General features: G+C 40.2%; 1 protein-coding gene across 10 annotated transcripts in view; it reads right to left on the bottom strand.

Moving 5' to 3' along the window:
* SGMS2 (sphingomyelin synthase 2) overlaps window positions 1-19,252 on the bottom strand; it is a 95,676-nt gene that overhangs the window by 56,550 nt on the left and 19,874 nt on the right. For 4 of the 10 annotated variants that reach the window (XM_037830417.1, XM_037830413.1, XM_037830423.1 and 1 more), the window contains exon 2: window positions 3,713-3,826. The exons of 2 other annotated variants lie outside the window; for them this stretch is intronic. The gene's annotated coding sequence lies outside the window, so the exon portion shown is untranslated. Of the gene's footprint in view, window positions 1-2,456; window positions 3,682-3,708; window positions 3,827-19,252 lie in introns of those variants that run through there. 4 more of the 10 variants (XM_037830414.1, XM_037830421.1, XM_037830419.1 and 1 more) reach the window with 4 other exon arrangements.

Raw genomic sequence — 19,252 nt, 5'->3', positions numbered from 1 at the left:
TGTGTCACCTTGGCCAGGTGATGGTGCCCAGGTGTCTGGTCAAGCAAGCACTGGACTGTTACTGCAAGGACATTTGTGGCTGGTTAATAAACCAGAAGGCTGGTTTATTAAATCATCAGTCAACTGACTGCAGCTGTGGCTGATTACATCAACGAAGGGTAGTCTTCCGCAATGAGAGAATGCAATCAGCTGGATTTAATCCAATCAGCTGAAGGGAGAGAGAGAGAGAACCTTGACTTCTTCTGCTAGACAGTGTCTCCTGAGGAGTTCATGGAACACCTTCATTGGAGGTGCCAGTTTGCTGCCTGCCCTACGGAATTTGGACTCATGCATCCCCACTGTTGCATGAGACACTTTCATAAAATCTTATATTTACAGATATCTCTTGTTGGCTCTGTTTCCCTAGAGAACCCTAACTAATACAAACACTAAAGTGTAAAACCATTCAATACTCCCCAGCACCCTCCATCTGTTAGATGTAATCCTAAATCACTGTTCAGAAATGTAAAGGATTACACATTTTAAAACAGATCAAAGTCTACTTGTCAAGACATAATACCAAAGTTTAATTACTTTCATGTGAAAAACATTTGAGTCAGTTTCCACTAATAATACAGACAGAATATTAAAGTCTTTGCAAAGCTGACTGTGTTGGGCATCCCCAAGACTGCCCCACAGATTTGAGGATCCCAGGACTCAGCATGTAGTTGTTCTCCTGACTGTGATTTATTACAGTGAAAGGATACAAAGCTAAATCAACAAAGTAAAAAGGCACAAGGGCAAAGTCCAGGGGAAACCAAGTGCAAGAGGCTCATTAGAGACTCAATGCCCAGGGTTTCTATTGGGGTTGGACATGTAGGTATCCTTTGCCTGGCATGCACCAAAATTTTAGACACCCAAACGGAAAGTAGAGTTCAGCATAACCCATATTATCTGCACAAACAATTTAGGCACAGAACACCATTCTTACCATGAAACTCCTGAAATCCAAGTTCCCAGATGTCTGCCAAGGGCCAACCTTGCAAGCAGGCTTTTCTAAGTATAGAATTCTCAGCTCCGATGTTAACACTTTATTGTACAGTGGCCTATTTCAATTACCTAATATTGGACCAAACTAGAAATGTTTTACTCCTTAGCACTAGGTCACCCAAACACATCGTATGACTGGAAAGCACTTTCATCCTATATCTTTACAGTATTTAAAATTTAGCATTTTTAATATGGATAAAAATGGTCTTAAATTACATAATAAAAGATCTAAAGTAGCTTTTGTTAAAAATCACCCTCCCATAATACAAACAGTAAAAATAAAAAAGCTGAGTTCTAGTTCTGATTCTTTTTCTGAGCTGGTTGTATAACCCTGATTGTGAAGTCTGCATAACTGCTATGAGCTGACTCAGTTTATTCACCCGTAATAATGGACCCAATCCCAATCCTAACTTCCCCACAGGAAAATTAGTGAGGATCTAGCAAGGGAATTGATGCGAAAAGGCTTCAACCTAATGCCGCGTAAATAAAACATCACTCCTTTAATTCTGAAATTTTAAAATACCACTGAAAATTGTGAATATGGTATCCCTAAAATAAAACTATCAAGAAACCATTCAAACTGGCAAAATTTGACAGATTTTCAAAAATTCAGACCTTGACAACAGGTACTCTGACAAGGACAAGTTTCTGGTAGGGATATAAAGAAAATAAATGCCTATGGGAAACAATATGATGATATCTATCAAAATTACACATTAACCTTATTGAAGCAATTTTATTTTTACCAATTTATAGAGATATAATTGCATACATGTAAAATGACCTATATACAAAGTTATTTATGTGGCATTCTGTAATAGTAAATGATTGGCCACCACCCAAATGTCCATCAATAGGTCACTATTTAAATTGTGGTACATCCATACAATGGACTACTCTGTAACCGCTTTAAAAAAAAAAAAAATGAGAAAGCTCCCAGAGTACTGATTTGTTAAACCCTCCTAGGTATACTGTCAGGAGAAAAACATACACTGTAGGAGAAGGTGTAGTATGTATCTTATACATTAGGATAGGAGACAAATAAGAATTCATGTTCATATTTGTTTGTTTATGCACAAAGAAACTCTGGAAGGATGAATCAGAAAATGACAACAGTGGCTAGGAAGGGACAGTGAAGGTAGAATCCGGGCATATGGAGGTTGGGTGGCAGGGAGACTTTTCACTATAACTTTTTTTACTTTCTTTGTAGCTTTTAATGTGTACCTGGGAAAATATATAAATATATAAAATATAAACATTTATAAGTTATAAATATTTATTATAAATAATAAAATATAAATAAATATGGTAAATTTGAAAAGTAATTATTTTCCAATCCCAAGTTACAGCAAAGTGGTGCCATTAAAAAAACATATGTACGTAAATTGGGGGAATGATTAGAGCATTTGGTCATAAAACTACTTTACCTGACTTTCCAAATCAAGTTCCAACTCTTGGTCTGCCATCTTCAAGGGAGTTTCCCCAGAACACCTGTCAGTGAGTCAAGCTCTCTGCTCCGGCTTTCTCAAATTTGTTTGCAGAAGATATTTGGGAGCTTTTCAAAAGCTCCATGAAAGCAGGAATATTGCTTTGCTCACTGCTGCATTCCCAACACCCAGAACAGCACCTGGTACACAGATGCATTCAGTAAGTATTTGTTGAATAAATGAATTATTTTCTTCATCCAGTCCCAAAGGGACAGATACTACCCGACAAAGTGAGAGATGTAAGTGGTGCCAAATATTTGGAAATCGTTGTCATTCCTAGCATCAAGCCAATAGAGGCATTCTAATCCTAGCAACATTCTTAGAAATATTTTGAATTTTACAGAAGATAAACAAACAAGCCTAGAGAATGCGGTATTGAACCATGCATCTTAAATACTCATAAAAATTGATATCTAATTAACAGGAGTCTACATGGCCGTGGGTCCATCCTAGGACTGAAGTCTTTTTAGACACACACCACACTAATTAGTAATGATGAAATAAGAATTGCTATCCTAAGACTCAAATGAGCCCCAGTAGCAGGGTGCCCACAGCTGTACAGGAAAGAAAATTTTTCTATTAAAATGCAACTGCTGTCTTTATTTTTAAGAATTAAATTTTTCTTAAAATCAAATTCAACTAGCAGTGAATTGAGTCATACAACAATCACAAAAGTGAAAACTTACATTTGCTCAATGGCATGGGATGGGAATATGTCCTACAATTCTTTAACCTTGGGGTTTAAATAACTATGAAGTCAGAATAGCTTTGCCAGAAGTAATTTCAGTGATTTTGCTGAACAGGTGTATGGTTGACTGATATCTCTTTAAAGACTTTTAAAAATGAATCTTAGACACTTTTCTGAAAGCATGGTAAGGCCATTACTGAGTGTTCCCCCTTGAAACTCTCTTTCCTAACCAAAGAGGTTGGGAAGCTTTGATGTTCCTTCTGTTTCCTTTGCTGTCAATTAAGGCAATGACCCAGTGAGTGAGGAAACATCCTCACACTTGAAACAGCTTGAAATCTAAGACTCCTCCAATGATAAAATAAAACTTCTCAGAGAATTATGACATTTATGAAATGTCTCAAGTGAAAAAGGGAAGATAGCAGAGAATTGCATGATGACTGGTAGACAGACAACCTTCAGCTGATGCAAATTATACTTAAGATGTAGGTTCTGGAAGCACCAAACCTACTGTTTGCAGACGGTAGCACAGTGAATGCCACATGGGTCCTTCCAGCAGTCACTGCTCCAAGTGTCCTGGCAGATCCTTTGTAAGCAGAGTGGTGTAAGGACAGGAATGACAGCTCTAAGGAGAGAAGGGAAATCCTGAGGTTAAAGTAAGAATGATGCTGTGTTCTGTGCTGTTGGTTTTCTGGGCATGGGGATGAAATGAAGAGCTGATTCTGCCGTTTTGGAAGAATCACCAGGAAAACACTGGATCTAACAGGTACAGTTACATCAGAAGAAGAGGGGCTCTGCCATTCACTCCCCAAATATTTACTCAACACCTGCCAGATCCTGTTCTGGTGTTGGAGATGGAGAAGTGTAGGCAGGCAGATTTCCTTCCTCCGTGATGCCCACATTCTAATATGGGAATTAACAAGTAAATAAGCCAGACTGTGATAAATGCCATTCAGAGAAGTCAGAATCAGAGCAAACCTGATATGGCACACGTAGAGCAAATGGGCAGGGACGGCCTCTCTGAAGGGATGATATTTAAGTTGAGACTTTAATAAGAGGAAGTCAGCCAGAGAAGAGAGAAGAGAACTCTAGCCAGAGAGAGCAGTGGATTCAAAGGCCCTGAGGCAGGAAAGAGCAAGGCAGGTTTAAGGAATGGAAAGGTAAGCTTTGCTGAAGTATTATGGTCTAGGAGCAGAGGAGTAAAGAGGAAGTTGTAGGAGCCAGTCAGATAGGACTCTGCAGATAAGGCAGAGGGACTGTGTACATATAGACCAATTTAAAGTATCAAAGAAACTCAGGCTGATGTGTGGTGTAAAATCTGTGAACTTCAAACAAATGATGGATGATTCACTTTAAAAATATATACAGCTGCTGTGATCTTTTAATGGATTTTTAAGTAGCTGACATTTCGCTTGTGGGTAAAAGTCAAGTGATATCGTATTGTTGAGAGGTCTACAGTTCATAGGACTACAGCAGGAATATCCTAAGAGTTCAGCTTGAGATTGACTACCAAATCATGCACATATACATGACTTTAACCACATAACAAATTTCATTAAAGTGGATCTTTAACAATTACAGGATATATACCCATCTGCAACCACAAATTGATTTTAAAAGGAGATTCCACTTTCACCAAAAATAGTCAACTCTTGGAAGATATTCAACAAATGTATCACCCCTTAGGAATATACCCAAGAGAAATGAAAACACTATGTGCACATAAAAACTCGTGTACCAATATTCACAGCAGCATTATTCATAACAGCCAAAAAAAATGGGAAAACCCTGAAATGCCCATCAAGCTAATAAATGTAAGAACAAAATATGGTATATCCATACAATGGATTATTATTTGGCAAGAAAACGGAACAGAGTACCGATGTATGCTAGAAAATGGATGAACTTTGATAGCATTGTGCTAAGTAAAAGAAGCCAGTCACAAAAGACCACATATTGTATGATTCCATTTATAAAATGTCCAGAATAGGCAAATCTAGAGAAACATAAAGTAGACTAGCTGCAGCCAGTGACTGAGGGAAGAGGGGACTAGGGAATGACTACTAATGGGTATAGAGTTTCTTTTTTGGGGTGATGAAAATATTCTAAAATTAGTAGTGATGGTTGCACATCCCTATAAATATACTAAAAAGCTCTGAGTGTTATACTTTTAAAAGGTGACCTGTGTGGTCTGTAAATTATATCTCAATAAAGCTGTTATTTAAAAAAAAACAAAAGTATCTGAATTGCTGTGCAGAGATGAAATAAATTTCAACTGGCCAAAAGTGCTACATTCTAGTAAGGCCCATAACAAGAGGTAAATGGCTTGGTTTTACATTTTAGATACTGTACACTGCTCTCAGTGGAACATTCTAATCCCCTTGGGATGCAATCCCCTGCTCCCACCAGGACTTTTTTCTCATCTCACTAGAAACCTTACTTCAGCTAGCACCCTTTCTCTTGACTCCATTCCCACTACTCGGACTCTACTTCCTGCCACAATACTGTTTCACCTGCATTACAGTAACAACCCTCCCCCTTTTCCACATGGATCTTTTTTAAAATTTACTCTGCTACTTCAAACCCTTCAGAGATTCCCAATATTTAAGGCCTTTCTAGAGCACTGAGATAGTACTATAAGATATAAATGTATATTCATATCAAAAGGGTCATACACAGTTCCAAGAGATCATGTGGCAAATATGGCCTCAAAGCAATCCCCAAACTGCATGTCCTTGCCTGGAGTGGCGGCGGCTGCAGTGTCAACATCCATCAATGATCTCATGGGCTTATCTCTGTGCCTGCCAATTAGAGCTGTTCAAGAGCAAGGATTAATTTAGTAACCTATTCATTAAGTCAAGATTTAAGTAGCCTTAGATAAATACCTGATAAAGAACTGAGCTAACACAGATTTCTCAGGGAAGCACATCTCGAAGTACCAACGCTTTCCATGTACCTACACTCAGTAATGTGTAGAAACAGGCCGAGAGTGCCAAATTGGAAGAAGCTGTAGGTTAAAGTAGCTTATAAAATAGGGCAACATTGTATTCCTTATTTAGTGAGTGCAATATAATGAAAAAAAGTGGCTATCTTTGGCTAATGCTTCCACTCATGGAATGAAGAGATGGACAGACAAGTCAAATTAAAGCAGAGCAGATAGTTATCTTGGGCCTGAACTTAAGACCAAAAGATGCTTGATGCTTAACCTTAAGTCTGTGGATATTATGGTTGCTCATAACAAGGTATTAATGATAGCACCAGCTTATTAGGTTTTTATTCAATTACATAGCTAAACAGTTACATTTCATCTAGCCACCTTAATATGTGTGCTCGTCAAAAGGGGAGAATGAGTAAAACGGGGTGGATGGTGGAATGCAAATTCATGTGCACTACTCCAAAAGCTTTTTGTACATAGCCTGATGTAGTGTCATGTAGGGAGAGACAAGTGGTTCAACTGAGTGGAAGTGCAGGGAGTAGGGGAAATGGAGAAAGGCATTGTGCAAAGATAAATGGCGGCGGAGCCCTGAGCTACCCTGTAGGCTACCTACCTGCACGCGGTAGGAAGCAAGGACCGGTTCTCTTTGGCGATGGGTTTGCTGAGCATGGGAGAAAGGCCAAAAGATACTTTCGATCACTGTAGAGGCAACAAAGCCTGGTGGTTATGAACAAGGATTCTAAAGCTTGACTCCATACTTACTGTCTGTGCGACTTCAGGCAAAATACTTAACTTCTCTGTGCCTCAGTTTCTTCATTTATAAATAGGGATAACAATAGTACTTATGTCTTTGGGGCCTTTAAGAGGATTGAAGAAGTGAATATATATATAAAGAGCTTAAAACAGCACCCAGCATATGGTAACTGTGTCAGTCTGAATGTTTTATGTCCCCCCAAACTCCATTATCTTTGATGTAATCTTGTGTGGGCAGACCTATCAGTGTTAATTAGATTGTAATTCTTTGTGTGTTTCCATGGAGATGTGCCCCACCCAACTGTGGGTGATGACTCTGATTGGATAATTTCCATGGAGGTGTTGGCCCGCCCATTCAGGGTGGGTGGGTCTGAATTAAATTACTGGAGCCCTATATAAGATCAGACAGAAGCAGCAAGCTAGTACTGCCAAGAGGGACACTTTGAAGAATGCACAGAAGCTGAGAGAGTAGCTGCAGATGAGAGACAGTTTAAAGATGGCCGTTGAAAGCAGACTCTTGCTCTAGAGAAGCTAAGAGAGGATAAACACCCCCAAGAGCAACTAAGAGTGACATTTTTGAGGAGCTGAAGCCTAGAGAGGAACATCCTGGGAGAAAAGTCATTTGAAATCAGAACTTAGAGCAGACGCTGGCCACGTGCCTTCCCAGCTAACAGAGGTTTCTGGATGCCACTGGCATCCTCCAGTGAAGGTATCCAATTGTTGATGTGTTACTTGGACACTTTATGGCCTTAGACTGTAACTATGTAACTAAATAAACCCCCTTTATAAAAGCCAATCCATCTCTGGTGTTTTGCATTCTGGCAGCATTAGCAAACTAGAACAGTAATCATAATTATTTGTTAAATGACTAAACCGAAAATAGAAACAAAAGACTAGAGGAAATAGACTGTGCTGGTTAAGTCTTACCTAATGATTAAAAATGCGCTGCATATTTGACTCTCAAGTCCTTAGCACTACAGCAAAAAGAGAGGAAAAACAATATTCCAAATGCAGAAAGTGTGTGTCTCATATTTTGTATTTGTTTGGAAACCATGCATTTTTCTCAGGAGAAAAAAAGCTTTTCTTGACATTTAACTCTAAAATGTTCTTGATACTGTCTGTGTTGGGGACGATTAAGGTAGCATGTATAAAATCCACCCTCAGCGATGCCGGAGATATGCAACACATGACCGCTAGGGGCTGATGCAATAGCGGCTTAAGGTGCCCTCAGCCTTCTAAGGAAGTGATAGCCGTTCGCGCCTAAGATTCACGCCTAGAGTGCTAGCTTTACTACCTGCCTTCTACCCCAGCAACAGTAGCCACCAATCCTGTGCTAGCCTTACATCTGCCATCCGCCCTAGCAACAGCAGCAGCCAATCCTAAACCGCCACCCGCCTTTGCAGCCACCAATCCTAGGCCGCCACCCGTTCGTACTAGCCACTCCCTCTACCCTTAGAGTATATATACCCTGCCTCTTCAATAAAGTTTTGCAGCTTGATCAGAAACCTGTCTTGCTGTCGTTCTTCGTGTCTCTTGTCCCATACCATTCCTCCCTCACAGGAGCTGGAGCCTCGGTTGATCGTCCCGCGGGCTGGGACAACTGGCGCCCAACGTGGGGCTCGAGCTTTGCGAGGGACAGAACGCCGCACTCAAGGAGAGAGCTCTCACACTCACCGCACCCGGGATCGCCGCGGGGAAGCACGCTCGCGAGACAGATCCATTCACCAGTCGATCAGTGCCGGCGAAAGGAAAGAAGAAGAAGAAAAGAAAGCAACAAAAGGTAAGCCCCCACCCTAATCATGGGACAAGGAATTTCCCAACACGAATTATATGTTAGTCAAGTAAGCAATCACTCAAGGCACGAGGAACATGAGTAAAGAAAAAAGATCCTCACGCGCTTTTTTAATTTCCTGTTAAAAACCTGCCCTTGGTTCCTCGAGAAGGTACTATAGACCACCAGTGCTGGCTAAGAGTTGGAGATTGTTGAAAAGATTATTTTCGAACCTTTGGTCCTGAAAAGGTCCCGGTTACTGCCTTTTCTTATTGGAACCTAATTAATGAAATTCTAAAAGTCCACTCTTCAGCTCCAGACGTTCAAAACCTCTGTAAATTAGGAGAGGAAGCTTTGAGAGAGCACTCTCGCCCTGCTTCAGCGTGCAGCTCAGTAATTATTAACATGCCTGAATATCCCTTAAATGAAAATTCTAACAGGGATAGGCCAAATACCCCAACCAGTCAAGTCAGTTTGCCACCCGATCAGCACGAAATCGACCCAAAGGCTAAAATTTCTCCCTCTTTGGAGGAACCGGAGGTTAAAATTTCTCCCTCTTTAGAAAATAACTCCCTTCCTCCGTTTCGGCCACCCCCTTATGCACCCGATTTTCCCAAACCATATTCTCATTCTTATCCAGTCACGCCCTTATCTCAGTTTCGCGCTTTAGAAGAAGCCACAGAAAATCTCCGGCTACACGCCGATAATTTTAGAGAAACTTTTAAACAGGAGCGGCAGCATGCCGCCGATCTGCTCGCCGACCTCCGGTCGGCAACTCAAAGCATTGCAGCCCTTTCGCTTCCAGAAAACGCCCGCTCATCACGCCTCCATTGTACTCGCCGCGCCTATGCTTTTCCGGTTACGTGTAGTCAGACTCAAGATTCTCAAAATGGCGCCACCGGCTCCCAAAATGGTGTCGCCGGCTCCCAAGATGGCGATTCTAGTAGCGATAGCGAGGAGAGTAATAAATCAGATTCCCCCGACTCTAGCGAAGGAGAGCGGGAGGAAGCTAGTTCCACCTCAACAGCTAAATATAAAAAACTTAGTCTAAAATATCTAGAGAAATTAAAAAAGGCAGTGAGTGATTATGGCGCTACCGCCCCCTTCACGCTTGCCCTGCTGGAAAGCCTTAGCGAAAAGGAACTATTCCTAACGATTGGTTCCAGCTAGCCAGAGCTGCCTTGTCTGGCGGTGATTTCCTGTTATGGAAATCCGATTATGAGGAGCACTGTAAAAAATATGCCGCCCGTAATGCCCGTAAGACCACTTCTAAAACTTGGACCTTAAATAAATTTTTAGGTCAAAGTCCCTACCATCAAAATGATAAGCAGGCTCAATTCCCCCCAGGTCTCTTAGCGCAAATACAAACGGCTGCGCTTAGAGCATGGAAAAAACTTCCGCAAAAGGGCGCCGCCACTGCCTCTCTCGCTAAATTAAGACAGGGGCCTGATGAGCCATATACCGATTTCCTTAGCCGCCTGCAAAACATGGCTGAGCGTTTATTTGGGGCTAGCGAAAACGAAAGTGATTTTATCAAGCACCTGGCCTATGAGAATGCTAACGCTGCCTGCCAAGCAGCAATCCGTCCCTTTCGTAATACCAATCTTAATAATTATATAAAGCTCTGTTCTGGCATCGGGCCCACTCAAACCCTTGGAATAGCTATTGGCGCCGCTCTTCAAAATTTTGCAGCGCAGCACAAAAATTTCGCGGCACAAGCAAAGCCTCCAACATGCTATAATTGTAAGCAACCTGGCCATTTCTCAAGCTAGCTTGCAAACAGGAGAAGCTTCGAAGCATGTTATTTCTCATTTACTACATTGCTTCGCTATTTTAGGCCAACCTAAAGTCATTAAAACAGACAATGGGCCTGGATATACTGGAAAAAATTTTCAAACCTTCTGTCAACAATTACAAATTAAGCATACTACGGGAATACCATATAACCCCCAAGGGCAAGGAATAGTAGAACGAGCACATCACACCTTAAAAAATGCCCTGTGCCGCCTGGCCGAAAGCACTCTCAATCTCACAAAACAACGACCTCGAGACCTTTTACATCATGCTCTTTTTGTTCTTAACTTCCTAACTCTGGATGATGAAGGACAATCTGCAGCTGACAGACATTGGCATCCCAGAACACAAACGCAACAAGCCACTGTTATGTGGCGTGACCCCTTAACGTCAGAATGGAATGGGCCTGACCCCATGATTATTTGGAGACGAGGCTCTGCTTGCATATACGATCAAAAAAGGGAAGGTCCTCGTTGGCTTCCAGAACGGCTGATAAAACATATTAATTCCTCATTGCCAAAACAAACCCCTGAGACACTTCCCTCCCCTCCTCTTAATGATAACCTTTCCAGAGTAGAAGCCTCTCCCTGAGAAAAATATCTTTCTTCTCTCTACCAGCGCATCAATAACTCCTGCTATAACCCATCCGGAGACGACCAGCCCGCACACAACTGGAAGTGGAAAGAAGTCCTGCTTACAGGTTTATTCCATCACTAATCACATGAATTACCACTTGAATTACTATTGGCTTTTATTAATTGGTCTTCTGGCTTTGCTGTTTGCAGCCGGATTAGCAACCGTTGCCCCAAAAGATTGGAATCCGTTAGAAAGATTCCTGCTTGCTATAGCATATTTGTGCGTCGTAGGGTGTATTACTTTGCTAGCTTGTCTCCCTTAACAAGAAGAGCCAACAGCCTCTATTAGTATGGCTTTGTTAAGCCTACTGCTATTTAAAGTTGCCACCTTACATTTTCTCTTGCAAAGTATGCTTAGTGAGCCAAGTATCGCTATCTTTGATCCCAATCCCCACCAGCCTTGGAAATGGACCTTGGCACGATGGGAAGATTCCACAGTTGTGCAAACCTAAATTACAGCAGGACGCCCCTCCTTCCTTGTTTATGCCAGTGATCTAATTAAATGTTCAGACGGCGCACCATGCCTTAACAAAGCCCAATATTACATGTGCCCGGCCTCCAACCCCAGAAAACAATATTGCAATACTCCCAACCAGTACTATTGTGCATACTGGGGGTGTGAAACATTAGCTACCAATTGGAAACCTTCCGCCCCTGATCACTACCTAACTTTAAAATGGTCCCCCCTTGGCTGCACACTCGGTAAATGCACCACCTTATCTACATTTGGTGACTCAAACTGTGAAAAACTAAATCTCACCGTACAACTCCCCACTGATAACTCTTGGTTAAATGGTCGGACATGAGGCTTTAGAATCTACTTATTTTCATCAACCGACCCAGGAACTCTTATCGTAATAAAAAAGGAAGCAGTGCAAGCAAAAAACCTTCTGCCATTGGACCAATATAGTGCTCGCGCCTCCAGCTACCCTTCCTGTCCCGAGCACGCCCAGTACAAATCTTTCCAAAATTCACCCCCACTACCCCCCCCTTTCACTAACATTCCAATATTGTCGTCCTCAAGCCCGTTCATATCGTTTGATTAGCCCGCTTTGGCCACTACTCCAAGCACCTTTCTCTCTCTAAACTCCTCCCAGCCTAATTTTACTCGTAGTTGTTGGCTGTGCTTCTCTGCCAAGCCTCCTTATTATGATGCTATAGCTCTTAATGTTACATTTAATACTTCTAATGAAGACAATCCTTCCCAATGCCCTTGGAATGCAAGAAAAATCGGTCTCACTGTGCAATTCGTTCTTCACTCTGGGCATTGTATTGGTAATATTTCTGCCTCCTTAAAAACAGTCTGTGTACAGTCGTCCTTTCCATCGCCTGGTAAATTCTATATCCCCCCAACAGGGGCAAAATGGCTGTGCTCTTCTACAGGGCTTACTCCTTGCGTATCAGCAAAAGCCCTAACTGAAACAGGGGAAATGTGCCTCTTAGTGGCTGTGTTATCCCATGTCCTCTTCCATACAGAGGAAGACCTTTATCACCACTTGGTCGCGCAATCTCCAGCCACGCTGAGAAAGAAAAGAGAACTTGTTACGGTTGTTACTATTGCTCCTCTTCTAGGTATTACTGGCCTAGGCACCGGAATTGCCTCTATTGTTCTCCAAAACCAAGGCTTCTCCCACCTAAGAGCTGCTATAGACGAAGATTTAGCCCGCATTGAAACCTCCATTACCCATCTTGAAAAATCCCTTACGTCTCTATCGGAGGTTGTTCTCCAAAACAGGAGAGGCTTAGATCTGCTTTTCCTTAAGCAAGGAGGGCTTTGTGCTGCGCTAGGTGAGGAATGTTGCTTTTACGCTGACCATTCTGGCATAGTTAAGGATTCCATGACCAAACTTAGGGAAGGAATTGAAAATCGCAAACGTGAGCGAGAAACCCTAGGGGGTATCTCCTGGGGGCTTAATGGAATCCTCCCTTACCTCCTCCCTATATTAGGCCCCTTAATAACCATAATCCTTAATAATATCTTTTGTTGTCCTTGGGCCATAAAAGAATAATACAGCTAGTTAAGGATCAACTTGACTCTGCCCTAAGCAAGCTATTCAAGTGCATTATCACCGGCTTCACTCGCTGACCAGGGTTTGGATCCAGGATCATCTGACTGCTACCCCACCCTTACGGGTAAGAAACCCCTCCTACGGGAGCAGCATATAACTCGAAAGTATGCTTCTAGCGATATGCTATGATTGGTACCGCTGGGTGCGAGGCAAAGCACTGCAAAGGAAGGCCAAAGCAACTAAAGGCCATTTTCGAGCCCTTGAGAAATTGCCTCATTTTGCATAGGGGTTTGGCTCTGCCAAAAACTCCCCTCCCAGAAAAACAGAGCCACAAACAACTTGGGGAATGAGGCCTCTATTTCCCCAGCAGGTTAATGCAAAAGAGTGCTCGGATCAGCATTCTTCCTCCATCCTTTGAAAAACAAAGGGAGGAGATGTTGGGGACGATTAAGGTAGCATGTATAAAATCCACCCTCAGCGATGCCGGAGATATGCAAACATGACCGCTAGGGCCTGATGCAATAGCGGCTTAAGTTGCCCTCAGCCTTCTAACGGAAGTGATAGCCGTTCGCGCCTAAGATTCGCGCCTAGAGTGCTAGCTTTACTACCCTGCCTTCTACCCCAGCAACAGTAGCCACCAATCCTGTGCTAGCCTTACATCTGCCATCCGCCCTAGCACAGCAGCAGCCAATCCTAAACCGCCACCCGCCTTTGCAGCCACCAATCCTAGGCCGCCACCCGTTCGTACTAGCCACTCCCTCTACCTTAGAGTATATATACCCTGCCTCTTCAATAAAGTTTTGCAGCTTGATCAGAAACCTGTCTTGCTGTCGTTCTTCGTGTCTCTTGTCCCATACCATTCTTCCCTCGCAGGAGCTGGAGCCTCGGTTGATCGTCCTGCGGGCCGGGACATGTCTGTACACAGGAGGCAACAAGCATTTGTGCTGACCAGAGAGATTACCCTAAGTTTAAGCTTTTCACTGTGTCCCTCAATAAATTCCAAAGCATAGCTCTAGAATTTCTTTAGTATGAATCAAAATACGCAGCTCTGATGGACTGACTTATTTCAGGGACACAACCTTACCAAAAAAATTCAGTCCCCAGCCTTTATTTCCATTTCCTTCAGCCATGCTTGTGATAAGAGTTGAGGATAAGTGCCAGATTTGTGGAACAAATTCTCTGACATCAGAAGATGGCCACAATACAGACACATAAAAATACTAAGTAACCTGATGCATTGAAAACTGACTTTCCCCAGAAGCATCTGTTTTTAAGTCTAATGGACTTGAGAGCTATCATCTGGAAAAAGAACAGCCATAATCATCTCAGGGGATTAAACAACTTGGAAGAATATTCCTATCTGTCATAGTCTGCCCAGGCCCTACCTAACAATTAGACTTAGAACTTTCCCAAATCACAAAAGCTATTGTGATTAAGGTTCATTTTATTCTAAGTTAGAAAACAGATGAATGTTTAAGAAGACTAGCTATTAGAAAGCAAACCTTAGCTGAAAAAGGGCCTGTGTTCCCTCTGACATTCCCATGCTGACACAGAAGACATGATGCTGATGAACTTCTGAGGTTATTCCACAGGTCTTGTAAATGAGTTGATGTCCTAGTGATGTATCCATCAGGCAAACTATGTTGTTCTTAAACTAATTATTTAAGAATTTTTATTCAGATGAGATGGTGTTAATCTTCAACTTGGTTAATCAACTATAGCAAGATATTTTCATTTTAATACTTCTGAGGTTTTGATAAAGCCTCCAAAAGAGAGCTGAAATAGATTAATTCCCCACAGACCATAGGCACTAGATATAGCATTCTGCAAGGGGGAAGAGCAAGAGATAGCCTTTATAATGAACTCCTATGCCTCCTTAGGGAAGCCTTTCCTGATTCTTCCAGATAGAACTCAGCTGTCCTTCACTTGCTCCCACATGACTCATAACAGTTCGTTACTTGTAATTATTTACACAATTATTTGTAAAAATTTAATTTTCTCTTTTCTGTCTGACTGTGAGCTCCACAAGAGAAGGGAACATGCCTGTCAAGTTTTCTGCTGTCTTCCTGGCACAAAGCCTGGCAGAGTAGATGGTCATAAATATTTGTTCATGGACTAGCTCCCCTTTTATAAGACAGCTGTGTTCCTAAAGAGTCAAATGTAAATGCAGATAAAATAAGGAAGTCACTAAAGTAATCCCACAAAGGGAGGAAAAAAGGAAAGAATTTTCTATATTATAAAACAGTGACCCACAAGTTTAACACCTTGATATTTTCTGAGGACAGAGTCCATAGATGAGCATATGACAGGTATGAAAGAGGAAGGGAGGAGGAGGAATGGCCTGCTAATTTAGATGGGTGCTTTAAGAGTAAAGCTTTATTACAAGAACTCAAATAGTGTTTTCTAAATACAGACTCTTAAATTTAAAATAGCTCAAAAAGCCACTCTGTACCTCTCTCTGCCTAATACAGATTGCATTCAAAACATCCAGAAATAGGAATCATTAAAAAAAAAAAAAAAAGAGCCCAGTGAGAAGGCTGAACAACAGATTTAAAAGTCTTGTGTCTTGCAACCTTTGCCTTATGCAGTTTTTCTGTTAGGTCTTCCACGGCCCAGATAATTGCTCATCTAGTTCTTTCTTTTAGGACACAGAGTTGTTATTGCTACATCTGAACTCCTAAACTACTCGGAGTAAAAATCAGAAGAAAAGGCAAGAAGGTCACATAGTATCACACAGTAAAGATTAATTATTTAAAGAAATGTGTTCAAAACTTTGCAAAAAAAAAAAAAAAAAAAGAAAAAGAAAGAAAAAGAAAAACCTTAATTCTTTAAAATTGAAGGAAAAATCCTACAAAGTCTACAAAGAAGGGAAATCTTAGATATGAATTGACGTATTACCCCTAAATAATCCCTATCAAATCATTTTCAGAATTTACTAAAATAATAATATGCCATAATCAATTGGTGTTTATTTTAAAAATTATCATACAGTAAAATTGGCTTTTTTGATGTGTTCTATTGAATTTTTATGAATGAATGTATAGATTCATGTAGCCGTACCACAACCAGAATACAGAACAGTTCCATCATCTGAAAAACCGTCCTCATGCTAAGCCTTTATAATCATACTGCCCTACTCCTAAACCCTGGCAACCATTGACCTTTTCCCCATCACTAGTTTTGTTTTTTCTGAGACTGTCATAAGGAATCATTTAATATTAGCCTCGAGACTGGCTTCTTCCACTTAGCACAGAAACTCCGAACTGCATCAAAGTAGTTGTATGTATAAAGAGTTTGTTATGGATATACCCAGTTTGCTGATCCATTTACCCACTGAAGAACACTGAGCTGTTTCCAGTTTTTGGATGATTATGAATAGAGCTGCTATAAACATCTATGTACAGATTTCTATGTGAATGTAAGTATTCATTATTCTAGGATAAATACCCAGGAATTGGGACCCATGGTAGATGTGTGTTTAACATCATAAGAAACTGCCAAGCTGTTTTCCACAGTGGCTGTAATATTGTGGATACCCTCCATCAATATATGAGAGTTCTAGTTGCTCCCCATCCTCATCAGCACTTGGTAACATGGGTCTTTTTAACTTTAGCCATTTTAACAGATGTGCAGTGTCATCTCATTGCAGTTTTAATGTGCATTTCTCTAACGCCTAATGATGTTGAATTTTTCATGTGCTTATCAAAATCTTTTGAAAAATTTTAACAACATGCTGTTTGTTTTCTTTCTGTTGAGTGGGGATAGACAGATAAATAGATTCTGAATATGAGGCTTTTGTCAGGTATGCGATATGCAATAACTTAATTTTTATTATGTTGAACTATCTCAAGCCAAAGCACAAAATTGCAGAATTTGTGTACAAAAGAGAAAGCTGGGACGATGTCTCATCACTATTTACTCACTGCACAGTTCAAAGTGTGCAAACAAAATAAGACAAGGGAAAGAAAATACATCAATGTTCAAAAGAAAGATGCATTTATGGATAAAATGAGTAAGTTCAGCAATCAACTGAAAATCATTGAGGTTCACTAGGGTGACTGGTTACAAGAAAACAGGCAAGAAGCAAAAACCCACTTTTGGCATCTGTACCTGGTCCTGTCTCCGTGGCCCCATGGAACTGGTGTGTGCCTTTGGTGGGTCCTTGGCCCACCCCTGGTTGAGTAATACCAATGAAACAAGCATCAAAGAACAGCATTAACACCAACCCAACCAACTGCAAAATCTTTGACAAGAGGGAGACTCCAACCTTCAGAGTAAACTCGCGAAAATAATCTGATCCCCAGACATCAGCAAAAAATTACAAGCCATACCAAGATTCAGGAAGATATGGCCCAGTCAAAGGGCAAATCAAAAAGTCAGAAGAGATACAGAATTTGGAACAACTAATCAAAGATATTCAAACAAATCTTCTAAACCAATTCAAGGAAATGGCTAAAGAGATGATGCGTGAGCATATAGAAGAATGTGAAAGCATGCAAAGAAAAATAACAGACCTTTTGGGAATGAAAGACACAATAGATGAAATTAAAAATACACTAGAGGCACACAACAGCAGATCTGAAGAGGAGAAGAAAGGATCAGCAAACTAGAAGACAGAGCATCTGAATTTGACCAGACAAAAGAAGAGAGAAAAGAATGGGAAAAATTGAGCAAGGTCTCAGGGAACTGATTGACAACTTGAAGTTCAGGAATATTTGCATCATTGGTGTCCCAGAAGGAGAAGAGAAAAGGAGCAGAAGGAATAGATATGGCCAAAAATTTCCCAACTCTCATTAAAGATATAGATATCCATATCCAAGAAGCACAATGTACTCCAAACCAAATAATAATAGCAGCTATTTCACACAAGTAGATTTAAGGAATGCTGACAACTGGCTAACTTTTGGAAAAATAAAGCTAGATACTTCAGATCTCACACCAAATTAAATTCCAGATGATGAAAGATTTAAGTGTTTAATAATAAAAATAATAATAATAATAATAAAAGCAGAACTGTAAGACACCTTACATATTCATGCTACACAGAAGAATTTAGTAAGGCTGAAACCAAGGGCAGAAAACATACAGAAAAATTTTGAAACTGAGAACTCTTTTTCAGAAAAAGATTTACATATATTTAAGAAATATATATATAAAATTTATGTATATTTAAAAAATATACAAGGCATACCTTAAATTGGGGAGCCTTGCCTTATGACAAATGGTTAATATTTTTAGTACATTAAGAACTTAGCAGACATGTGTCCAAATAAAAACTTAACGAAAAGTCAAACATACCAATTTTAAAAAGACCAAAGAATATGATCAGGGAAATTATAAGATACATCCCCATAAATTTGTGAGTGTTTAACCTTACTGGTGAGCAAAGAAACACAAATCAGAATGTGAGATGACATTTTTTCACATACTAAATAGGCTTTTTTTTTTAAAATAGGCTCTTTTACAACCTATTAATAGAAACATAAAATCAAGGTGCTGTACAGGATTATGGTAAAATGTATTTCTTATATTTTACAAACCTTCTAATCTTTAAGAATGTGAATAAAGATTTAGCCCTGAGGATGTTAATCATGACACTGTTAGTATAACAGTTTAATATCGGAAACTACTCATGTGTTCAACAGGGGATTCTGAAATTAATTGTGGTGAATCAACTCAATGGAATAATATAGTGGAGTGTAACAAGAAAAAAGGTTCATGATATATTGATAGGAACAAAACAATGATACTGTGTATGACTATTTATCCTACATTTTTAAAGTTACTTATGAAAACATACATGTGACTCAAGAGATAATGCAAAATGTTAACTGTGATTATCTCTAGGTGATAGTTTATAGATAACAAATTTTACTTTTGTTTATCCAAGTTTAAAATTTTCTAAAATAAACATAGGTTATGCTTATTTTTAAGGTTACTTTAAAAAGTTAAAGAGATGAGACTAAAACTCCCAAGACAAACTTCCAAATATCAGCTACCACATTAACAGTCTCTAAAATAAGTTTATTATGACAAGCACATAGTCTGTTTAATATCATTATGTACTAAGAATAAAAATAGTAAGCTGCTTCTTTTTTTTTTTTTTTTACTTAGGTCACTGTGTGAGGAATAAGCTAATAAAAATACTCACTCC

The sequence above is a fragment of the Choloepus didactylus genome, chromosome 3, assembly GCF_015220235.1.
Source record: "Choloepus didactylus isolate mChoDid1 chromosome 3, mChoDid1.pri, whole genome shotgun sequence".
NCBI classification, from domain to species: Eukaryota; Metazoa; Chordata; class Mammalia; order Pilosa; family Megalonychidae; genus Choloepus; species Choloepus didactylus.
This window is presented reverse-complemented; position numbering and strand designations above follow the sequence as displayed.